At 31.6% G+C, this 26901-nt stretch overlaps 4 non-coding genes across 4 annotated transcripts; 2 read left to right on the forward strand and 2 right to left on the reverse strand.

Annotated features, from left to right (window-relative positions):
• Positions 1-820: 820 nt before the first annotated feature.
• On the reverse strand, positions 821-941 carry LOC118185849 (U5 spliceosomal RNA). The gene has a single exon (XR_004757673.2). It is a non-coding gene; the product is annotated as a U5 spliceosomal RNA (small nuclear RNA).
• Positions 942-2661: 1720 nt separating this feature from the next.
• Positions 2662-2782, forward strand: LOC118185847 (U5 spliceosomal RNA). The gene has a single exon (XR_004757671.2). It is a non-coding gene; the product is annotated as a U5 spliceosomal RNA (small nuclear RNA).
• Positions 2783-24283: 21501 nt separating this feature from the next.
• Positions 24284-24405, reverse strand: LOC118185848 (U5 spliceosomal RNA). Its single transcript, XR_004757672.1, has one exon. It is a non-coding gene; the product is annotated as a U5 spliceosomal RNA (small nuclear RNA).
• A 1718-nt stretch (positions 24406-26123) lies between these two features.
• LOC118180792 (U5 spliceosomal RNA) lies at positions 26124-26244 on the forward strand. Its single transcript, XR_004756742.2, has one exon. It is a non-coding gene; the product is annotated as a U5 spliceosomal RNA (small nuclear RNA).
• Positions 26245-26901: the final 657 nt, after the last annotated feature.

The following is a 26901-nucleotide window of genomic DNA, read 5'->3' on the forward strand; positions in this document are numbered from 1 at the left end:
TTGAAGGCGCAAAAAGTAGCATAAGGAAACTATGGAGGTCGTAAAACTAAAATCTTAATAGCACAAGTTTGTCAAAAATCGCGTGATCTGGCAACACTGATCTAAAGAGCGAAGTTAAACCAGAGGTAGTACTGGGAATGACGCTGAGCTAACAGCTGACATAAACGACTTCAGACCAAAACATAGCTGCCAAATTTAAATGAAAAAAAAAGGCATGTTGTGGAAACTAATTAATAGGTTTGGATTCAAGTCACTGCTAAATTTTATTTAATTGCATCGCATCATTAATAAAAGTTGTCTGTATAGATGGTATACCAAACCTACAAAATAAATGTGTCTGCATACAATTTATTACTATATCAAATGTCTTTCTTATGTTTCCTGATATTTGTAATTAACCCCAAATGCAAAATCTAATTAACTAAACACAATATTGTGTTAACAAAGAAATTTTACCTTCAAACGCTTTGTTATTAGGGACCAACGCAGAACGTGTTTCTGAGCATAAGTGCTGCCAGGACCCATGCCTGATTCAGGTCATCACAGAGGGAATAATTGCAACAAGGTCTTGCAGGAGCTGTCACATCCTTTAATTTTCTAAGCGACAGTCGCATTTACGAATTTTACTTTCCTAGGGTGCAATTCCAATTCTAAAATGATAGTTTGGTGAGTATTATTAGATAAAGAGAATTTTCAAAGGAGCGTGTGTGCCCTCAGAACGGACACACTATTAATCTAAAAGTTATCCTTACGTTTGCTTTCGTAGAGGGAGTCATGGTCACAGTACTAGGAATGAAGTTATATTCTTTAATTAAATTTCACCCCACCATCAGGTGAGGATTCCAAAAATTATTTATAGGCTCATTGTAATGTTCCTCTCCACGGTAATCTTTAGTAAAAGGCGAAAGATTAGCTCGAATGATGAAGAGAAACCAGAGCATACAAATTTTACATTGCCGGAAAGTACAACCATAGTTTCGTCAGTATAAAAATTGGTGGGTACCTTATAATTCCTTGAGGTATGTAATTTTTTAAACCTTTTCTTTACATAACTGGCACTAATTTATTTAGTCTGAAGTGCCTGTATGTTGCCAAAACTAGGGGGGGAACTTAATATTTTGTTTTATTTAAATTAATGCAGCAGATCGCCAGCAATTTGATGTTCAAAGTATAAGCTCGTCTAGAACCTTAGCATACGAACTTTTTCGGAAATTTCATTACTTCCGCATCATAAATGTAAATCAACATGATAACATATTATTTTAATGATTTGATTGAAATACTATTGTAATGCCTGACGTACTATTATTTATACCTTCGTATTGTATTAAAATTCATATATTAAGTATAATTAATAAAAAGCGTATGTTATGCAACCAACCCATAGAATAAATTTTTTCGAGAGTTTCATAAGAAGTTTGATAGATGAACTTTTTTTTTCAACGTACATTGGCAAATATGACCTAACCAAAATGATCAACCGATAAAATTTTGTACTAGATTTTAGCACCACCCTTGACCACGCCTTAACGAATGTTTTCAAAATAATTCTATCATTTAGAGAAAAATTTGTCCATTTTCTTCTGTTTAACTCTATTCTTTTCTGCCTAATTGAAGTGCTTCCAATCTTATCAAAATGCAGTTGGATGTTCAACAAATTCTGTTATCAATCAAAAAATGTAGTGAAAAATTAGGTCACACCCTCTCGTTGGATACCTAAGAGATAAATCATGCAGTGCTTTAATCTGCTCTTAATTACAAACATTTGAGTGATGGAAGGAAGTCCGGTTTACTCCATCAAGTTTCGAAGTCAACTTTTATCAGTTAATCAGACCAGTACCTGCAGGGTGAAAATAGTCCAGTTGAGGAGAAAAAATATGCAGATTATTTTCAAGTCATGAAACGAAGTGGAACTGTTCGAGGAAAAAATTCTGCATTGGTAATGTGGGCATGAAATGAGAGTGCTTGTTCTTGGTGCTTAGTTCAAACCAGTATTCCTGCATTGTGCTTCCATATAGTGCGTGTATGGCGAACGGAAAGTTGGCCTTGGTCTGAGACCTGCCCAATGTGAAAATATTCTTTTGTGTTTTCGGTGGCATCCATGAAATTTCTACTGACCGTGGGATGCCGCCACTATTTCGCTACGCTTTGCGACATTAACAATGAGCAGAATGGTACCCGATACTTCTTATGAAACTCTCGAAAAAATTTATTCTATGGGTTGGTTGTATAACATACGCTTTTTATTAATTATACTTAATATATGAATTTTAACACAATACGAAGGTATAAATAATAGTACGTCAGGCATTATAATAGTATTTCAATCAAATCATTAAAAACAATAAGTTATCATGTTGATTTACATTTATGATGCGAAAGTAATGAAATTTCCGAAAAAGTTCTTATGCTAAGGTTCTAGACGAGGTTATACTTTGAACATCAAATTGCTGGCGATCTGCTGCATTAATTTAAATGAAACAAAATATTATGTTCACCCCCTAGTTGTGGCAACATACAGCCACTTCAGACTAAATAAATTAGTGCCAGTTATGTAAAGAAAAGGTTAAAAAAATTACATACCTCAAGAAATTATCAGGTACCCACCAATTTTTATACTGACGAAACTAGGTTTGTACATTCCGGCAATGTAAAAATTGTATGCCATTGTTTCTCTTCATCATACGAGCTAATCTTTCGCCTTTTACTAAAGATTACCGTGGAGAGGAACATTACAATGAGCCTATAAATAAATTTTGGAATCTTCACCTGATGGTGGGGTGAAATTTAATGAAAGAATATAGCTTTATTCCTAGTATTGTGCACATGACTCCCACTACGAAAACAAATGTAAGGATAACTTTTAGATTAATAGTGTGTCCGTTCTGAGGGCACACACGCTCCTTTTTAAATTCTCTTTATCTAATAATACTCACCAAACTATCATTTTAGAATTGGAATTGCACCCTAGGAAAGTAAAATTCGTAAATGCGACTATCGCTTAGAAAATTAAAGGATGTGACAGCTCCTGCAAGACCTTGTTGCAATTATTCCCTCTGTGATGACCTGAATCAGGCATGGGTCCTGGCAGCACTTATGCTCAGAAACACGTTCTGCGTTGGTCCCTAATAACAAAGCGTTTGAAGGTAAAATTTCTTTGTTAACACAATATTGTGTTTAGTTAATTAGATTTTGCATTTGGGGATAATTACAAATAACAGGAAACATAAGAAAGACATTTAATATAGTAATAAATTGTATGCAGACACATTTATTTTGTAGGTTTGGTATACCATCTATACAGACAATTTAATTATTAATGATGCGATGCAATTAAATAAAATTTAGTAGTGACGTGAATCCAAACCTATTAATTAGTTTCCATAACATGCCTTTTTCTTTATTTAAATTTCGCAGCTAAGTTTTGGTCTGAAGTCGTTCATGTCAGCTGTTAGCTCAACGTCATTCCCAATACTGCCTCTGGTTTAACTTCGCTCTTTAGATCAGTGTTGCCAGATCACGCGATTTTTGACAAACTTGTGCTATTAAGATTTTAGTTTTACGACCTCCATAGTTTCCTTATGCTACTTTTTGCGCCTTCAAAGATTTTTTTAATATATCGTAAAATACTTACATGTTAAAAATAATGTATCAATTAAAAATAATTCATATTAGAAAAACAGTTTATTTAGGCTTAAATAGAAGTTGGCATCTGGGAATCCTGTTTACATCCGGGCTTTCCTTAAGAACAAGAAGGGGGAATGAGAGAGAAATTGGAAAAAAATAAAAATACTTCTTCAGGACCTCTCACCTCCCCACCCGTTCATTTTGTTTTTAAGATAGTTTACCCTCCCCTGGTCCCTCCCCAATTCTATGGTGACAGCGAATGAAGCAAAAAACGTGCAGCTTGGACGCCGTATACTGGGTACTCAAAAAGAGAAGGAAATGAAATTCATTCTTCTGATTATAATATTGATGAGAAATAAGCAATGGAAATTACTTAAAAATCAGAGCAACGACATTTTTTTAATAGCAACACGAATAAATTTAACAGTGAATGAACAAGGCTTTCTTACGTAATCAGATCTGAAATAAATAATATACCAGGCAGAACGCAAAACTCAAAAATATTCCTCCATTTAAATGTTCACAGTTAAGCAGAGAAACAATAAATTAAAAAGAACGAACTGCTAACTCAAAGAATTTACTACAAAAGCGCTAATAATCTAAACGTAAGGAATCTCTTAAGAATGGATATGCACAAATTAATTTAAAAATAGAACCTAAATTAAATGAGAATTAATTAAAAAAGAAATGGATATTTAAACAGATGAAAATGAGCAATATAGTTTTAAATTTTTCTTTAAAAGGTTCCGTGCATAAAAAAGTTTTTTTTGGGGGGGGGGATAGCTTTATACATAGTTAACTAGCCACTAATACAATGTTATTTCATGGGAGGGGAAAAAAGAAATCCACATTTAAGGTAATTTATGACATCGTGGGCTATCGCTTGTCCCACCGTCCACCTACAGCAGTAAAATGGCATGTTTGCCTCAGCGTAAATTCTCCTGACATGCTTAACTAAAGTGCTAGTTTTAGCAACCAAATGAAAATGCAAGATATAAAAAACGCTTTTGAATAATTATCTAGAAAATATTGATCATATTCGCAATTTTTTTTTTAATTTACATAATTTAAAAAAAATCGCTCTCTCGACTTTTTAGATATTTTTGAATGATTTCATAATAGATTTGAAACAAAGAAGATTTTCGCTCCAGTACTTTATTTGCTACAGGTCTGAAAAGGAAGATATGTAGAAGGTCGTCATGATTCATTCTGTTTAGGATACTTTTCTATAGTGAATCACACTCGCATATCCATTCATTATCATGCACCTTATAAGAGATAGATTAACCCAGTAGGCAAGGCGCGCGTCACCAACATGTCCGCAAAAAAGAGTAGGGACGATCTGGTTTACTTTAACACTGAAATTTATGTCGTTTGTATCACATAACTCTTTTTAATTATTAAATGTGATACGTTGTATAGTGATGAGATTATGAAAGCCACAGTGTTTTCCAAATAGGATTTAATATGTCTCATTAAAGCACTTTTTACTGCATTTCGAGCACTTTTTCACGCGTAATTCTTGTAAAAACATCTTTACTTTGGTAAAACGGTAAAACTCTAAGCACAAAATTTACGAACTTAATATTGCGTAAAAATAAACTAAAATTAAATAAGATTGATAGTACGTGATGCTTTGAAATAAATAAGGTAAAATTAAACAAGATCTAATAATTTTTTTAAAAAATTTAATCACCATTTTCAGGCAATTATTTTCTAAACTATAATAACATAACAAAGCGATCATATTTATTTGATTATATGATCATTAAATTATTAACATGAAAGTGGATTAGTTATTTTAATAATTCATTAATTTCAGAGCATAAAATTTTTAATTTTCGGAGCGTAATGAAGGGAAAGAAAAAGATAAAATAAAATCTAGAAGCACTCAGATTTTATATTACGCCCAAAAGGAACCTTTTTTTAAAGTTTTGTGTGTTACCTATATGTATTGAATATGTTCTTCGCCCGTAAACCACACACATTTGAAAACAGCAGTGCTCGATCTGAACTCGGTGAGTTTGTTAATCCAAAATTCATTAAAGTTTTACAAAATATGAAATAAATTAAAACAAATTTAAAATTCGGCCGTCCAGGTGCCCATGTTCGGGTGGAGGATTACATTATTCAAAATTTGATGGCTCTAGATACTGTCGTTTTTGTCACATTGCGAGAAACATACATGTATTCATGCAGATTCTTCATTATTTAATTTCTTTACCTATAATACAGGGCGATAATATTTGGTAACAACAATTTGCACGGTGACACGGACATTTATAGTACAACAGCGCAAAATGCCGCTTCGAAACTAACAGGCTTTCTAGGCTACCGCCGCTTTTGGGCTAATAAATTAAATTAACAGTAAATAAAAAAAAATCTTATGCAGAACTAAAAATAAATAAAAAAATAATCGCTATAAAATACAAGCAAAATTATTTATTACAGTTAAATACAATTTTAATATTAGAATTAAACGTAAAAAAATTTTTTAAGGAGTCAAAAGTGTTTATCACTATGATGTATTATGAAATATAATTGAAATAAAATTCCTTTATAGAAATTGTGCTATAATACTCATCTATAATTTTAAAAAAGCAGCACGATTTAGAATTTTAAAGAAAACTTTCAAAAATTCGTTTTTAAATATTTTAGTCTTTTTTACTTATTTACACAAATAAAAGGCATAAAAATTGCAAGAGAAAATTGCTTGTTTGAAATTTTCTATTAGTTCAGATTTAAAATATTATTTTCTAAAAGAAGTAGTTACAAATTTCCTTACACCATAGGAAAAGCTAAAGAAATATCCAGCCCTGAAAGCATGCAATAGCTTTATAATTATTTGGAATGTTAATTATGCTTGATAAATATGCTAAATTTTTAAAAATCAATCTCAATTTAAAAAATAAAAATATATACAAATTCTAATTTGTGAAATGAGGCGCTACACCAAGCTTTTTCTTGACAATTATACATGCTGCAATAGGCAACCAATGTTAAATTTTTGAAAGTCGTCCCTACTCCTCCGGATGTGATCAAGGTGACAGCCGGCAACGCCTCAGACGAGGGAGAAAACCTCTTTGGGTTAGTGTATTTCTTATAAGGTCCATGCAGCAGCGCCCCGCGCCAGTTATTACTTCAGTTCATTTCAGAACACCCGGGTTTCTGCAGAACACAGTTTCATTACCACTGGATTTCCATATGAAGAGCTTTGGACTGATAATTTTGATTCTTTTCCCCAAACTGCATGAAAAAATGATAATTTATTATATAAGAGCTTTCAAAATGAGTCGCAAAATTGATTTTGAGTATATTTCAGGTGATATATTTAAATCAGTTTCTTTGTATTCGTTAAATTTACTCTCGCAAGCTGACGATTTTGAAAATACGAGTTGAATAATATGCTCAGCAACATTTGATACCTTTAAATTTTTGGTCCGGAAATTAATTATATGTGTTATAAGCTGAAATCTTTTACTATTTTTTCCTATATTTGCTGCATTAGCCGACGTAAAAGTAAAATTTTTAATGGAATGGCAGCAGAAAATTTTCACTTCCATGTGGTGTTAATGATGTATCAATAATTTCCACTTTTGTAGAAACACGATTGCAACAGATTTCTGGTTTATTGGAACATTAGACCAACCATTAGCTTTGTGCCTATTACTTTATTATCTAAAATAATATTACATTTTCCATTCGTTCTTTATGGATATTATTTTACCACTTTACATATAAGTAAAAAATGAATTAATATAAGTAAAAATACATATAAGTAAAAAATGAAGTAAATTTTATGAAATGAAGGTTTTCTACAGGCCGAAATGTCGTATTTGTGAGTTACAGTATACCTGTTTAATGCTATTGTTGGGTTCTATGGGTTCGTGGATTTAGAGTAATTGATAACACTTTATGAAGAATCAAAACACAATTTATCTGCCAATAAGCACTATTACACAGGACAGTTCCAAAGAGACGGTTAAAGTCGTCGAAAAACTACGATAAACAGGCTGCAACAGTCAGCATCACTGACTTTAGGCTATTACGGTGAAGACAGCTTCACGGCATAGCACTAAAGTACGCTAATCTCTGAACTCAAGATACTACTACTCCGCGTATAGGCATTGTATATAATAGCCTTAAACTGTCTTCGAGAATGTTCCCGAAGAAACCGCTAAGAACCCGTTGTAAAATGTTTTTGCTCCGTCTATGGCTTACCGCCAATTTTGCCGACAAATATTGCAAAGTGATCGATTTCATGCCAAATGGGGACACTCTTCCTTTTCCTTATATTTTCTGGTAACACTAACTACGCTGTCTCTACGCAGCCGGGCTTGTCGCAAAAATATAATTTACATTTTTGAGAAGATTGTGTTTTTAGATAATGCGCCTTGTATTTTTAATTAGTTAATTCATCCGGAGATTCGCCGTTGATCAACAAAATAAAATCATTGATAATGTGTTTTGAATATGACATTTTATGTACTTCATATATACTGGAATTTAAAGAACGCTGGAACTCAGTCGGCGTCTAACGATTTAAAGTTTTAATCCACTGTCCGGAATGCTTCCCTCAATGGTGTAGAAAGGGGTGCGTAAAGGATGCATTAGTATAAAGATCGAAGTTTTAGAGGGCCCTTAAATATTTTGCTGAAACAGATTTAATTGTTTAATATTTAAATTATATTTGGAAAGGAAATAAGAACAGGCTGGGATTTTTGCTTCCATATATATGTATCGCGAAAGCACAGTTTTGTATATTTCCAAGTAGGGGCCCTTTTAAGCTTCGTTCCATATTATGAGGCTTATAAGAACCAATTTTATCCAATTATGTTTTCTTCGTTACATGCTATACACTGCGGGTGACCCCTGATCGCAGCTGTAGACGTTGGGACGACTACGGAAATTTTACTACAGTTTGCTATTGCTCCGCTTACAATTTTCATCTTATAGAGATAATTTTGTTGCTCAAATATTATCGAATCAAATGAAATATTTGCCACTTAGCTTTCATACATCAGGATGACCTGCTAGATTTTTAAACTGTAATCCTAGACCTGAAAATATAACTTCATTTTCCAAAAATTTTAAAATGTTCTGCAGAAGATAGATAGGTTCCTCGAAAAACTGGAAAAATTGTTATTAGTGTTAATTTAAAAAATTAACATTGTGGATTAATACAGGAAATACTGATACAAAATTTGGCGATAAGCCGAAGACCGAGCGATGACATTCTAAAACGGATTCTTAACGGTTTCTTCTGAAATATTCTCCAAGATAGATTAGAGCTATACATACCCTGCGTATACGCGGAGTAGTAGTATCTTGAGTTAAGAAGCTTAATTTAGTGCTTTGCCGTGAAGCTGTCTTCACCATTATAGCCTGAAATCAGTAATGCTGAATGTTGCATCTTGTTTATCGTAGTTTCATCGACGACTGTCAACGTCTCTTTGGAACTGTCCTGTGTAATAGTGCTTACTGGTAAATAATTCGTGTTTTGATTCTTCATCAAGTTGATCGTCAATTACTCTAAATCCAAAAGCTCGTAGAACCCAACAATAACATTAAGCAGATATATTTTAACTCACAAATACGACATTTTGTACTGTGGAAATGATTTGTTCTGATTTCATAAAATCAATGGAGATGCTGCCTACATGTAAAGTGGTAAAATATTATTTATATGTACTGAAGATTTAAGAAGTGTAATTAGAACAATATACTATATTTCTCTGAAAGATTTCATTAGCAATGGCGATCTTGAGGAAAATTATCCGATTAAATAATTACTAGTTTAATAGAATACTAGTTTAATGCAATAATAATAGTTTTATTGCTTATGTTTTGATTATTTTATGTAAACACACATTGTATAATAATATGGAAAACACCAGAATGAATGAAAGTTCTAAAAAGTGTAGACTATCTTAGCATCTTTTTCCTAAAATATTATGATATTGATGCTGAGCCTGAGATAAACTAGCTGATTAAAATTAAAATTAATTTAGTGTTGCATTCTGATTTGTATGGACCAATGAGCTATTAGTACTTAGATATTTAGAGATTAGAATGCATCATGTAACTGAAATTTCCACGAGTCATGGGAAAATTACTATTAAGGTGTATATTAACGAGTTTAATTTTATTTAAAGTCTAATATACATGAACTGCCTTTTACAGATATATGCGTTTCTTTTAGAGAAGAATGTAGTTTACTTTAAAGCGTCACTATTTAGTTGAATGTAGTTTACTTTACATATCACCATTTATGAAACAAACATCATGTTTTGATTTATATTTAACTCTACATTATTGATTTTTATTCCTTTCTGAATTCTTACTTTAAAAAGAATTTTAACTTTCAGAATATAATTTATTTTAAGAAAGTTAACTAATAAACAGAATACAGTACAAATTCCAAAATCCAGACGTCCATTATCCGGAATGATCTAAAATCCGGACTTCAAAACCTCCAAAACCGTTTTTCTCGTAGGCTTTACGTATGACTATTGAATTCCCCCCTCCGCGCATAATAAAACATCTGGACAGTCCCGATTCTTAATTTCACTCGACACTAAATAAAATACCTTAATATTAAAGAAAATTATTTTAGCATAAATTTGTACGATCAGTAATTTGGTTCTGTTGCTACGTATCTGCTTTGGCACGCATCTCAAACCGAAACATTCCACATTGATACATCGTTGATCTGACGAATAATTATTTATTATACCTTTATGACCTGGCGAATCATTATTTATTATACTTTCCTTTCATCACCGCATGTTTATCAAAACATGACAACTTGAGTAACGACTCATGTAGCGATGTCTAAACAATTTTTTATATTAATAATAAAGGAGTATGGTAGCCTTTTATGTTGACATTACGCTTGGCGATGATTACGGATGTAAGTTAAATGCGCTAAAAACGTTGACGAGGAAAACTTTAACAATTTTTTTTTGATATGCTAAAAATAGATTTTTTTTTAATGATACTCATAGGCCAAGGGACTAAATTTAGTGCTATTTGAATTAAGAATAACTGATTTCTTACTCACATAAACCCAGAACCAGCGCCAGGGCTCGTATGGCTGCACCGAGTCGCAGAATTTATACCCACAGAGTCTGCATCAGGCGGTAAGATATCTATCGCCGGCCATCAATTCATTTTAGGTAAACGTGGAAATTTATTTATTCAGAACTCTGATATGCCTTAAAGTGACAGAGAAGTTGCTGAAAACGAGAAAATTTCGAGTGACAAGTTAGTCGAAATTCTCGAAATAGCTGTTACAGGACTTCAACAATGTAACTCAACAAGAGATTATGTCTATCTACAAAATTAAATAGAAAGTATTAGCACAAAAATCGAATCATTGAAAGAAATGTTTAAAAACAAATAAATATTAAAACTTTTTTTTGTAAGTTTTGATACCCTTTAGATCATAAATACTTCCTTTTTTCATAAATCATGATTTCATATTTTCAGTTTTATAATTTCTACACGTCATCTTACTAGATTTAAACTGATGATTTAATATCCGGAAAAATTCCAAATCCGGAATCGCGGAAGTCCCAACAAGTCCGGATTTCGGACTTTGTACTACTATCTGTAATAAATTAATTGACTTGATTTTCCTCTTACTATCTGTTACAAATTAATGAAACTTGATAAAACTGAAACAGGAATTTCCATAAAATTAAACTTGTTTAATGTAATCATTACTTAAACAACTTCGAATTTGTCTCTTAAAATTCTAAAGTTCTTACTTTCCTAAGATCGTCACAACCAAATTTTAAAAAAATGCTGAATAGTAGATAGAAAATGTTCCTTTGGGGCTATGAGGCGCTGAGGCGCTCGGGACACGAAGTCTCCTGAGGCGCTCACAGACGACGGGACTGCGTGGCGCTCACAGGGAGAGGGATTTACGAAGGAGTACCTGAGGGTTGCTTCGTCATCAACCACGTGGCTTAAGCGTGGACCTGCTGCATCCTGTTCGTGACGTCATCACCCATTATCACCTCCGATTAACTTGCTATTGTACGTCAGCGGCATGTTTCATCCTGTTTTCCCCGCTGATCTGATGTCATACTAAGTCCGCAACCTGATTGCAACATGTAGATACATGTCAGAATTTCTAGAACATTCTGTTTAGTTCAGCAACAACCGCTAGAGGGCAGTAGTCTTATTCATAGCGCTTTCTGGTTCTCGTGGGTCCTGGCCAAGTTATTAACCATTATTTTTAATTGATTATACTGTTTGACTTAATATAGTAGTATTTAATGAAAACAGTTCATGTATTTGTCCATCTGTAGCATGGGAAACGTGGACGATAACACAAACTTATCTCTCTTACTTATCAAACTGCTTTTATCTCTTGAATCCTATTATTTGACCGTGTCCATCCTCTTTGTGCATCCGACTTTGTACAGAGGCAACCAGCATGAGGCTGATGGATTGAGCATACGCCAATTCTGTTTTAATTTGCTCCAACCTTCGTACATCCCCGATGATGAAAGGACTTTAAATTTATTTTGTTTCTGAGTTGGGTTAAGATTTTTTTTTAATTTCTCTTTTCTTTATGTTACAAACATACTTTACGCAATTTGCTTTTCTTCTCCACGTCAAATTAAAAGTACTAATTCTCACTCGATACTTTTTATATACAAACATAAGATTTTTTTCTTTCCACATTTTTAAGTTTTACATCCCTCCCTCCATTTAACTTGCAACAGTAATATATTTTATAAAAGTAATACTTTTTCACAATTTTAATTTTTTACTTTTTATTTTACATTTTTTTCCTACAGTTTAACTTTTTTCTTTCCGTTTTTCACATTATTTATTTTACAAAAGTTATATATATATATATTTTACAAACTCAGTGTGTTTTCTTCCTATATTTTACTTCAAAAAGTAATTTTTAATTTTTCACTCTTTACACAAGTTTTCTTTCTTTTTTTTTTTTTTTAATTCCTTAAAGAATTTTTCTTCTCTCTTCCCCCCCCCCCTTTTTTTAAATTTTCTTCTTAACGTTTTCTTTGTTTTAAATACTTATTGGTGTTACACCTCATTTCTCTTAAGCGCAAAGCTAAATATATATTTCTCTGTCTAGAAAATTGAAGCTGGAATTTTCACGCATTCCAAGGAGGTTAGAATTCTAACCTCCTTGATCTTCCTTCCCCTTTTCTGGATAATATTTTCTGTAAATTTAAACCAATAAGTATGATGTTCATTCTATATAGTTTAATTGGTATATTACCTTTCTTCCTTTTTTTTTTTACGCTACTAAAAATATGAAAATCTTTCTCTTTAAATCTATTACATTATGTTATTAACACTTGACAGGGGATATTCCGAACTTTCTCTTCTAATGTATTATGCTAACATTTTGAAACACTACACAAAACATCGCAGATTCTCTTTTACACATCTTACTTTATTCAAAAGATTCATGAAACATGTCAAAAAATGTAAATTTTAAACTTCCTATTTTTCATTTCTCCTTACATTTAACCTTTGTCATGTTTTTAAAAAAATATACCTGTTAATATTTCTGATTCTTTTTTCCCTAAAAATACAGTCTTATACGGATATTTTTTAAAGATCTACTGACTTTGAATTAAACCTTATAATTCAGAAATAATAAATTTTCGTGACATAAAATCTACTTGAACTAATATATGAACATCTTTAGCCAGTTTAGTTTAAATACATACGAAAAAATACGAAATTTCTTATTATTGTCTACACCAGTCTAATACGTACCAAAGCCAGTGGCGTAGCTAGGGGGGGAAGGGGGGACATCTGTCCCCGGGCGCAGCATTTAGGGGGCGCCAAATAGATGTTATGAAATTTTAGAATAAATTATTTTCATTTTTAAATGCAATAAAAATAAATTAAAAAAATTCGCATACAGTCTATCGCCCCATTATAATAAGGATATCTTTTTCCTACATTTTTTGTCATGTGCTTAGCAAAGATTGAATAGAAAAGCTAGTTTTCGATTTAAAAGTAAGGTCAATGAAAGTCATCCTTCCCCACAAGTCCCTTTTCCATTCATCCCTAAGTAAACGGCGAGACAATACTTCGAAGGTTATGTGATACTTTTAAGTTGTAAAGCTTTTGTCCTTTTACAGCTTTGAATAACCCTCCGTATCCGGTCTCATTTTCCCTGTAGCAATCAAGTTTAGCGTCGCGATCCTTTGAAAGCGGAGACACGAAAATAGCAAAAGCCCTTTCATTTTGAACCAAATATTTAAAATCACAATGATTAAAAGAATTAAGTATTCCAAAAAAGAAAAAAAAAACTAAGTTAGGGTATTTAATTTTACATTTATTAATTATTACACAAATATTGCACAAGAGAGGGGAAGAAGCTAAGTCAGTTAAACGTATCAAACATATTAATTTATTTTATTTTATTATTATTATTTTTTATAATATAGAGAGAAAGCCAACTTCGCTGCGTTAAGTACAATGAATTTTACGCTATTAGTCATCTAGTAATTTAAATCCTCTGTTTAAAATTATTTAAGGGAGCAGGTGTTAAATATGCAGATGGTTTATATAGTTCATTAGTGAGTAGAATGTATAAGTCTGGTCAACGGTGCTAGTTCGATATTGTTCATAATCTCAGCGAACGGGCTGACTGCATAAATACTTTTATAATTTTCCCTTATATGAAATTGAAATACAAACCCGTTTCCCTTAGAAAGTCTTCCATAAAGCCATCCCTTCCATAGATGGATAACCTCCACTTGCTTTGCCGTACTCAGTTCAATAATAGCAAGCATATATAAAATGCTAATTATAGCGACATAAAGTTTGTATTTGTAAGATTACATACATCATCAACAGTAAGCCCAAACTACATATTAACGAAATCAGTTTTATGCAGAAAATAAAAATTTCTCTCTTAATTGCAGGAGAGAATAATAACTTCCCCTCATAAATTTTTGGTATGGGTTTGATTTTGCAAATATCGATGTTCTACACCAGGCATTCCCAAATCTGTTCTTAGATCGATCCCCGTTAAAGGTTTCTTTATCTACCCACTTACATTTTTCTTTATAATATACAGTCTGCAACATAACAATAATAATAATTGCATATATGTGACTTAAAGATAATATTTAGAACTAAGAACATAAACAAAAATTTAGATTTATGTTTTGTATAATTATTAAGTTTACAAATATAAAAAGTTTTCAGTAAAAAAATTACAGAATTTAATTTCTTAAAAGTTCGATTTTAATCACTGCGCTTCATATATTGATGCACATTTTTAAATATGTAGCATAAAATTGCTTATGCCGTATTATTCCTTGTTTCCCGTAATAAGTTGACTAAAGCTTTCTTCAGTTAAGTAAGAAGATCGGAAAATCAATGGTGCTAGGCTAGATAAAAGCTTTTGTTTTGTGATACTTCTTTCGAATGACTTTTATTACAAGACTTAAAGTTATTATAATTATACTCCAAAATTCAACTTATATGCATGTATTTTGAATAAGTTTTGTCTTCCTGTGATATAGTATTATATAAATAGCTAATTAAATATCACTTTTATCAAATAAAGTTTCGTAATTAATGGGATCTTTATTGTGCCGATTAACTGCCCATGCAAATTCGGCTATCGACTCTCATTGTATTCCTTGATCATTATTTACCTACTTTAAAATTTTATCGACAACCAGGGGGTCAATACCGACCCCGCCGAAAACGTTTCTTCTACACTATAATTCTAATACGTTTATCAAAAACAAATGCATTCTACTTTTAATCATAATGAAAAACAAAAAAGTGCAATATTAATATTAAAGGGTATCACTGATGTCCTCGGACGGGAATGCGAATATTTTCTTTGTTTTTTCTGGATTCATCATATAATAGTTTAGATTTAAGTTCTAAAATTTTAATATGTAAGTTATTCATTTTTCGATTCTAGACGCATTTATTATTAAAATTTTTTCCCCAGTCATAAAGCTTCTTTTCTTTTTTCATAGAAAGTAAACATTTAAATGTAGCAAGAAACTCTTTTTCTATTTAAAAACAAAGGCGTGTGAACGAATAGAAGGAACGCAATTGCGAGAATGACCATAGGAGGCGCAATCAGACGTAGGGATAAAGGGAGCAGGAGGGGTGCAGCCAACTTGACCCGAGAATGAGAAAGTGAACAGTAAGGATCTAACATCTTCGAAAGATACTTTGAAAGTTTTCAGAAAAATTTAGTTGTGTGTTACAAAAATAATGTTTTAATTTGTAATGAGTTACTATAAAAAATTTAATATGGGACGTCCTGAATAAAAGTAAATAGGAAAAAAAAAAAAAAAAAAAAAAAAAAAAAACACCTTTTATGAGTGTCCTCTAAGAAATTGTACATTTTCTAAGTGAATTCTACTCAGTGCACTTCTGTTTTGGAATAGGTAAGCAATTCCCCCTTTTTTGAAAGTTATGGATATTATATAATTTATAATGAGAAAACTTTTTATGTCATTAAAAATTCATTGCAGTTGTGTATTTAAATGTATTTACCTAAGCTGAAAATTTCTATTAATGGTAATTTGTTCAATTATTAATTATCTGATTAAGAATTGTACTTGAAACTTTTTTTTTTCTCTTTGCAATAATCTCAATTTTATTAAATATGCTATTCAGTGATGCTATTACACAGAGAGTTACTCATTCCTCATTGTGCAGTTAGACAAAATCATTGTCTTAACAAAATTATTCCTTTAATGTATGATATTAATGAGAGGATAGTTATTTTAATTCTTATGTAAAAATTTTTCTTCGAAGAGTAGCTGATCACAAATGATTGATTGAATTAGGATTTGCTAATAATGCCTGAACTTTACTGACTTTATAGAGCTGTAGAGGGATAATATCTTATACTTATCTATATGCCGAAACATTTTCATTGTTCCCATATACAGGAATTGAAGTGTTTAAAACTCTTATGCTGTATTAAAAATTCTAAGAAATGTGAGAACCACTGAGTTAGTGATGTGGGAAAGAGAATAAAGCCCCCTTTCTACTTCTTTAACAGCGAAGAATTAACTGTAAACAAGTTATAATCTTTGCTGCTTCTATCAATTAAAAGATTAATGTAATTTGACTTTTCACTTAAGAAAGAGTTAAAGTGTAATTGAGCATATTTAAAGTATTATAGAATCTATCGCAAAATTCTAATTCATAAATTAGTAAACTCAGAATTAAAATAAAAGTTTAGAAATAATTTTAACTTAAATTATAATCTCAGTGATTTAAAAGTAAGTGAATAAAAACTATATTATTTTTGAATTTTTTTCATGTTTAATAAAAACAATAAAAGGCAAACATTTTTACTTCTTTGAAGGAAAAAAAAAAAAAAAAAAAAGGATATGTTGTAATCATGAAGAATTTCGGGTATCATATTTCAATACAAATATTCATTTTGACCTTTCGCGAATCAATTCGGACAATTTTTTTGTATGACATCTGTACGTACAGACAAAATAAAGAATTTTTTTTTTTCGAAAACGGGTTGTGAAAATATATTAAATAAATATATAAATTTAAAATATACTCAAAAGGGATTTTTTTTTTTTTTTTTTTTTTTTTTTTTTCCCGTGACGTCTGTACGCCGTACATTGTGCACTCACCCCTTTACCCAGCCTTTATTTTCTCAATTGTTGGTCTTTTCATATATTTTCTAATTATAGTTGTGTTTTAAATGAAGAAAATATTCACCTCTTGTCAAAAAAAGTATTAAATAAATAAAATGAAATAAAAAATAATTTTCGCCGAGTGTCGAAATCAAACTTTTATTGCGATCTCCCGGTTTCTATACTCGTATTTGATAAAGTTTTATATTTGTTATATATATATAAGAAGTTTGGCTTCCGTACGATAAAAATTGAAAAAATATTTTATTTCAAAACTTGAAATTTTTTATATCATTTTCAACTTGATTAAGTTAAAATTAATAGGTTAATTAAGGTTAATTAAGTTAAATTAAGGTTAATTAAGTTAAAATTGATTGGTTAATTAAGTTAGAATAATTCGAGGAAATAAGTTTAAATAAACTATAGCAAAGAACGTGTACAATTTAATAGGTCGTATAATGTTTGCCGCTATATATCCACGTATTAAAAACTATTTATCAAGACAAAATGTACGTTTTTAAATAATATAAAGAAAACACTTAAATTGTACATTCAAATTAATAAATTCTTATAAATCGTTTAAATGAAAATTGCTAAGTGAAAAATTATAAATCCTTCAGGGTATTACCTGATAGATGGCCGCCATCCTATGAAGGAACGGACATATACACCAATGTCTTCTCCGATATTCGAACCTGGGCCCTTTGGTCTGCTCTCTTAATCACTATACCGTCTGGGGAACGTAAAAAAACGCAAATCGCGTTTGATAGCTTAACATTTATTCGGTTTGCAGATAAAGTCTTTCCTAAAATCCAGTTTTATTAGATATGCAGATATTGACTATGAGGAGAAAACTGTCGTTATAAAAGAGTGTTTCCTAGGATTCATTCAAACTCATAAAAAAGATGCAGCAAGTATAGCAGGTATAATATTACAACAACTAGAAAAAGACAAATTAGCTTTCAAAGACTGTCGATCACAGTGTTATGACAATGCGCCTGTAATGTCCGGCTACAAACCAGGAATGCAAAAAAGACTCACAGCACTTAACCCAAAAGCTATATTTGTTAACTGTGATAATCATACACTTAATTTGGTTGATTCATGCTGCTAATCATGAAGTAGCTTCTTTGACGTTTTTAGTACCATGCAAGCTATCTATGTTTATTTTTCATGATCAACTCTCCGATGGTAAAGACTGAAAACTGCTCTAGGTGTATCGTTGAAGTCGAAGTCAGAAAGTCGTTGGAGTGCCAGAGTAGAAGCTGTTAAACTGGTACATGATCAACTCGAAAGCTTAGTAGAGTTATTTGAAAATATTGCAGAGGATCATGATGAAAATGCAGATACAAGAAGTGATGCAATTCAATTGTTGCATCGGATCTTAACTTTTGAGTTTTATGTTCTTCATCGTTTCTGGAATACAGTACTTGCGAAGATTGACAGGGTTCAGAAAAGGCTTCAAGACCCCATTATGAATTTCCACAATGCTGCTCGAGATATTCAGGCTTTACAGGACTATCTTCTACAAAATAGAGATGAGATATGCATGAAATCTCTTGGAGACGCCAAGGAACTGTGTAATGCTTGTGATGTCCAAGCTGAAAGACGACAGAGAAAAAAGAAGAAAATGCCTGGAGAAATTGCAGAAGATGTAGGACTCACAGCAGAAAATGAAATGCCGCGTTTGATGAAAAGTATGCTGGAAAAAATACACATAGAAATGGCAGACAGATTCATCAGCTTAAAGAAAGTAGACTCTAATTTTGGCTTTCTTTTAGATATAAACGGACTAATGGCTACAGGCAACGAAAGTAGCTTGAAACAGTGATGCATTTCCATGGAAAACGTTTATGATACAGACTTAGATGGCTTGGAGATGTATATTGAAATAATGGACTGCCGAATGCTACTCAAGACAAGAGCTGATGTTAAGCTTTCGATGCCAGAGGACCTGCTTCGCTTTATTGTACAGTACGGAGAAGATGTATTTCCCAATCTGAGAGTTGGTCTTCAGATTTTACTGACGATTGGAACCTCCATCGCCAGCTGTGAAAGATCTTTCAGTAAACTAAAACTTATCTTGTCCTACCTGAGATTATCCATGGCACAGGAAAGATTGTCTGCCTTAGCTTTGCTCAGTGTGGAGCAGCAGGTTGCCCAGAGTATAAATTTTGATGAACTAATCGATAAATTTGCAGCAGCTAAAGCTAGGAAAATTTCACTTTGAAATTAGTGATTACGTTTGAAGCATTATACATGAAACTGTCATTATACATTTTCAAGTTATTATATTATTATATCCAATATGATGTTTTAAGTTTTCGGAATTTATATTTGAATAATATTTTAGAATAATCATATTTTCGAACTATCATTATTGTCTTAATTATTTTACTACGTTCTAAGTTAGTGACTTTAGAGAAACTTTTATAATATACTCTTAAAAGTGCTTTAAAAATTAAAATATTTAATAATCTAAACTAATTAAAATTAAAAATATTTCATATTTTAGCAATTATTATTATTTTAAACAATTAAAATGTTATTATTTTTAAAATTTTCTTTTCGTTCCCCACTGCATTGTGCCAGATGGGGGAGGCGAAATCTTCACTTGTCTCCGGGTGCTGATAACCCTAGCTACGCCTCTGACCAAAGCATTTCATTTCTTATTATTTTACACAACAGACATTTACTTGAATATATTCAGAACACTCCTTTTTATTGAGTAGGAGAATTCATATGTATTACTAACACAGATTGACTCTTTGAAATATTTTATAAAAATGTCTTGGATTTTCTTGTATACATCGTACTTAAAGCTATACGTTAAATCTTGATTTCTATCATGTGGAAACGTCACTCGTATACTTAATATGATCCCACAATTTATCGCAGACTTTCATAAACACTGCTATATTTGAACTTAACACAGCTTTAGTTGCTTACCAAGCTACAGAATTTTTAACTACAGAGAACAATATCCACCTTGTAATATAATACTGTAACTGAAGATATGCATTTCAAAGTGACATTACTTTACTTTACTTACATATTTGAGTACATCTAAAAATTAATTTTTCACAGATATCAAAAACATTTTGCATATATACCATACAAGATATATAATACTGACATGAACTTCATATCATGGTCCTACATTGGTAACTTAAATGAACTTTTAATACATTTTAGTATGAGTTAATTTAAAATCGAAAAAATCCAATTCAAGTATTCAAACAGAAATGGTTCACAAATTTCAGATAAAATAGGAACGGAATGATCCTAATTGATAATAACGGAAAAGCATGCAAAGAAATTATGAAAAGATGCATTCGTGCAAGACATTCTAAGGTCCTTATTTAGCATATGGGCTGCATTTTTCCTTTTTCAGATTAAGCAAACTTTCAAGATAATACCAACATATCTATACATATTATTTACGCTAGTTGGCAATGTAATTTATTAGAACAGTCACAGACGTATAGGAGAGGTATGCAATATCCATGAAAAAACTTCCTCCCAAGCCAAAGAGCAATTGTGAAATATAACAGGTAAGAAGGGGGGGATGTTAGATTTCCAACAAAATTAGTATCTGAGTATAGAAAACATGAACAAGAAATGAATATTTTTTCTGAAAATGTTACGAATGGATAAGTCAGGAGTAAGAACCTTAACCAGTTTCAGGAATAGGGCATGAAAAATAATGAAGTGTTTTTAATCTTATTTTTGTCTATACTGCATTTACTTATACTAAAATATTCTGTTTAAAGACTGTATTCTACACTAGAAGGAATTTGATAAATCAGAGTGATTTCATTTTCTGAAGATTCAGGTTCAGAAATATTACAACTCAAAAGCAAAAACGTTAGAACGATAACGAAGTATACCGTAACCAATAAAAAAAAAATTTTCTGCCTACAAAAAAATAAATGAAACCTTTTCGACCTAAAAAAAATCAATTTCAACTGTCTAAAATCAAAGCGTAACTTTCCACCCTTATCTTTAACATGGGTTTTCCCATAGACAAAATAAAAGTGGAGATTTTTCTTCCTAAAAAAATAAAGTGAAATTTTTTCAACCTAAAAAATCTAAATAAATCTTCTTTGACTTTTTAAAATCAAAGTGTAACTTTTTCCCCTTACATTTTGAATTTAACATGGGTTTTTCCATAAAGAAAATAAAAGCGGAGATTTTGTCCCTAAAAAATTAAAGTGAAAATTTTTTTACCTAAAAAAAATCTAAATGAATCTTTTTTGAATTTTTCAAATAAAAGTGTAACTTTTCCCCCTAGCATTTTGAATTTAACATGAGTTTTCCCATAGACAAAATAAAAGTGAAGATTTTTCTCCCTAAAAAAATTAAAGTGAAACTCTTACAACCTAAAACAAATCTATATGTATTCTTTGTTTTTTGACTTCTTTAAACTTTAAAGTGTACTTTTTATAATTAACATATGTTTTCCCAGACACTAAACAAAAGTGGCGATTTTTCGTCTTAAAAAATTAAAGTGAAATTTTTTCGAACTCAAAAAGGTAAACTGTTTCATTTGAATTCTAACAGAAACTGTAGTGAACATTTTTCACCTTAATGAAACAAACCTATTGAGAAGTTATCATCAAGATATTCCACTCAGATATAGTTTTCTGCTTTTCATGCCATTACAATTCCAATGAAATTTGAGTCATTGCCAGATAGTTAAATGATTGTTATTTTTCTCACACAGGAATCCATTTCGTGTCTTACATACGCTCATTATATATGATTTAATAAAATTACAAACAAGTTAGAAGTTAAATGAATATTTCCTGAAATACTGCATATTTCATTTCAGAAAGTTACATGAATATCTTCATTTTGAATCCTTTAACATTTCTTTTCCTACGTCCAAAGTAAATTTTGATTTTAAAATTTTCAGTTTTGAAGGAAGTTATTTGCAGATGGCTGTGATGTGTTCGTGTTTTCATAAACAGTTTTTTTTACACATTGAATATAACCATTTTTCAAATTACTGCCACTGCAAATCATTGAATTTTCAAATATTTTCCTATTTATCGTTTAAAATGCCTCGTAAAGGCTTGGGAACAAATTTTTACTAAATAGTTATATTATTTGATTTAATAATTTTATTACGCGTTTGGAAGATTTAACTTAAACAACACTGCCAGGCTGAACCAAAAATTAAGAAAAGAAATGGAATTTTTATCTTAGTATTCTATAGGGCTAGATTAATTTTCTCTGACATTGACGTATTCGTAAGTAGATAAGAGAGACTTTTAACCCAGCTCAGACTTGAAATCGAAGTCATCACGATAACTGACTTGCATTGTCATAAATTTTCTCGTGAAGTCTATTTCGTTCTTAAAAGAAGTTTATATAGTAATTTCATTAGAAACATGCCCAAGAAAATACCTCATCTTCATCAGAAACATCAGCGCTTTGATTTAAATTAGTGTTAAAATAAGAATCATTGTTTTGTAAATATGTTTCTCTGTGACTCACAAGTTTCTTCTTTATCATATTCCAAATGAATTATTAACCGTACATAACTAATATATTGTATTGATGAACCAGAGTTATATTTTCACTTACTGCATTACATTTCAAGTGAACGTGTATATTGCATCTTTTAATAAAGTCTTAAAGGCTGAAATGATTCATTAACAAATTTATACTTTCTGACTTCATTATACTGAAACAAAAACATTCATGACTTATTGCGAAGAAATATTTATACATGTTATACTTTCCGATTAATTTTTGTGCCACTGTATTTATCTTTGAAAATTTGTTTCTTAGTCCATAAGTTTTGACTTAGACTCTATAATTGACCGAGCTATTGCGAAGAGCAATGTTGCCGGTTCCAGAATTAAAACCCAAGGGCACTTGACATCAGAGTCGTAGCTAGGGTTTTCAGCGCCCAGGGACAACAGATGATTTCACACCCCCTACTGCTTGCCAAGGATGGAAAACATTTAATTCTAAAATGTCGTAACATCAGTTTGGCGCGCCTTGGATTCTGCGCCCAGGGACAGATGCCCCCCTCTAGCTACGCCCCTGCTTGACATAAAGAAATCCGGACGTGGAGAAAATCTCAGATGAGAAAGTTTTGGATTTCACAGCACTTTGTTTGATTTGGACTTTGTTATTCTAGGCTTAAGTTGTAAATATACCTTATATCTAACCAAGATTAATTAATCGGAAGTCTCACCTGATGTCTATTTGAAATCATCTTTAGCAACTTTATTGTATATTCATTTTTTATCTGCTTTATGTTACACCACCCCACGACGTAAAACTCTGAAGTGGCAAAGTGCCACCTATCCCTTTATTACTTCACATCTTGTCTCTGTGACACCTATATCGATTTATATACCTCTAAGATCCCATATTTGATGATAACAAGCAAAAAGCCTGCAAATTCACGCAGGCTAGGTTCAGTATAACAGAGGTAAATGTAATGGAATGGGGCAAAAACTCGGTTTAGAAACTTTTTTTTACTTAACACCTTGTATTGCATTGCTGAACTGGGGCCATGCTTCCATTTTTATTATATATCATGTGAATATTTTTTAAAAAAGGCATATTGTTACCTTCTGTTAGCACAATTTTAACCAGCATTCCGAGTTTAGTAAAATCTCAAGGGTTAAACTGAACGTTGCATTAATAATTTTGAAGTTTCTGGATATATTCTACTAAAATATTCATAAGTGATTAGCAAAATAATTTATATATGCACTTCGTTTTGCTCTTGGTTAACTTTTCAATCATTGTTCATCTCTAACGCTTGATTTCTAGTGATGTTTCGAAATGATTATTTACTTTCCGCTTTTTCCAAAGAATTTCGTACACACATACGTTCAATACAGAAAATTTTCTTAACTTACCAGTATTATTACCGAAATAGAACTCAAATGTTACTGAAAACTTATATATCTATACATCTATCGTTGGCAGTACAGTCATGAACTGAACCAGATGCATTGGGATGTTCTTTCTTTAATTGCTTCCCCACCATCAGGTGAGGATTCCAGAAATTATTTATAGGCTCATTGTAATGTTCCTCTCCACGGTAATCTTTAGTAAAAGGCGAAAGATTAGCTCGAATGATGAAGAGAAACCAAAGCATACAAATTTTACATTGCCGGAAAGTACAACCCTAGTTTCGTAAGTATAAAAATTGGTGGGTACCTTATAATTCCTTGAGGTTTGCTATTTCTTTAACTTTTACATAACTGACACTAATTTATTTAGTCTGAAGTGGCTGTATGTTGCCAAAACTAGGGGGTAAACTTAATATTTTGTTTCATTTAAATTAATGCAGCAGATCGCCAGCGATTTGATATTCAAAGTATAACCTCGTCTAGAAACTTAGCATACGAACTTTTTCGGAAATTTCAATACTTTCGCATCATAAATGTAAATCAACATGATAACTTATTATTTTTAATGATTTGATTGAAATACTATTATAATGCCTGACGTACTATTATTTATACCTTCGTATTGTATTAAAATTCATATATTAAGTATAATTAATAAAAAGCGTATGTTATGCAACCAACCCATAGAATAAATTTTTTCGAGAGTTTCATAAGAAGTTTGATACATGAACTTTTTTTTTCAACGTACATTGGCAAATATGACCTAACCAAAATGATCAACCGATAAAATTTTGTACTAGATTTTAGCACCACCCTTGACCACGCCTTAACGAATGTTTTCAAAATAATTCTATCATTTTGAGAAAAATTTGTCCATTTTCTTCTGTTTAACTCTATTCTTTTCTGCCTAACTGAAGTGCTTCCAATCTTATCAAAATGCAGTTGGATGTTCAACACATTCTGTTATCAATCAAAAAATGTAGTGAAAAATTAGGTCACACCCTCTCGTTGGATACCTAAGAGATAAATCATGCAGTGCTTTAATCTGCTCTTAATTACAAACATTTGAGTGATGGAAGGAAGTCCGGTTTACTCCATCAAGTTTCGAAGTCAACTTTTATCAGTTAATCAGACCAGTACATGCAGGGTGAAAATAGTCCAATTGAGGAGAAAAAATATGCAGATTATTTTCAAGTCATGAAACGAAGTGGAACTGTTCGAGGAAAAAATTCTGCATTGGTAATGTGGGCATGAAATGAGGGCGGATCTTGGTGCTTAGTTCAAACCAGTATTCCTGCATTGTGCTTCGATATAGTGCGTGTATGGCGAACGGAAAGTTGGCCTTGGTCAACTTATTGAGACCTGCCCAATGTGAAAATATTCTTTTGTGTTTTCGGTGGCATCCATGAAATTTCTACTGACCGTGGGATGCCGCCACTATTTCGCTACGCTTTGCGACATTAACAATGAGCAGAATGGTACCCGATACTTCTTATGAAACTCTCGAAAAAATTTATTCTATGGGTTGGTTGCATAACATACGCTTTTTATTAATTATACTTAATATATGAATTTTAATACAATACGAAGGTATAAATAATAGTACGTCAGGCATTATAATAGTATTTCAATCAAATCATTAAAAACAATAAGTTATCATGTTGATTTACATTTATGATGCGAAAGTAATGAAATTTCCGAAAAAGTTCGTATGCTAAGGTTCTAGACGAGGTTATACTTTGAACATCAAATTGCTGGCGATCTCCTGCATTAATTTAAATGAAACAAAATATTAAGTTCACCCCCTAGTTTTGACAACATACAGCCACTTCAGACTAAATAAATTATTGCCAGTTATGTAAAAAAAAGGTTAAAAAATTGCAAACCTCAAGGAATTATAAGGTACCCACCAATTTTTATACTGACGAAAATAGGCTTGTACTTTCCGGCAATGTAAAATTTCATGCTCTGGTATCTCTTCATCATTCGAGCTAATCTTTCGCCTTTTACTAAAGATTACCGTGGAGAGGAACATTACGATGAGCCTATAAATAATTTTTGGAATCCTCACCTGATGGTGGGGTGAAATTTAATGAAAGAATATAGCTTCATTCCTAGTATTGTGCGCATGACTCCCACTACGAAAACAAATGTACGGATAACTTTTAGATTAATAGTGTGTCCGTTCTGAGGGCACACACGCTCCTTTTTAAAATTCTCTTTATCTAATAATACTCACCAAACTATCATTTTAGAATTGGAATTGCACCCTAGGAAAGTAAAATTCGTAAATGCGACTATCGCTTAGAAAATTAAAGGATGTGACAGCTCCTGCAAGACCTTGTTGCAATTTTTCCCTCTGTGATGACCTGAATCAGGCATGGGTCCTGGCAGCACTTATGCTCAGAAACAGGTTCTGCGTTGGTCCCTAATAACAAAGCGTTTGAAGGTAAAATTTCTTTGTTAACACAACATTGTGTTTAGTTAATTAGATTTTGCATTTGGGGATAATTACAAATAACAGGAAACATAAGAAAGACATTTAATATAGTAATAAATTGTATGCAGACACATTTATTTTGTAGGTTTGGTATACCATCTATACAGACAATTTAATTATTAATGATGCGATGCAATTAAATAAAATTTAGTAGTGACGTGAATCCAAACCTATTAATTAGTTTCCATAACATGCCTTTTTCTTCATTTAAATTTGGCAGCTATGTTTTGGTCTGAAGTTG

The sequence above is a fragment of the Stegodyphus dumicola genome, chromosome 11 (assembly GCF_044657685.1).
Source record: "Stegodyphus dumicola isolate Sdum_Otavi_A_Nest chromosome 11, ASM4465768v1".
Classification (NCBI taxonomy): domain Eukaryota; kingdom Metazoa; phylum Arthropoda; class Arachnida; order Araneae; family Eresidae; genus Stegodyphus; species Stegodyphus dumicola.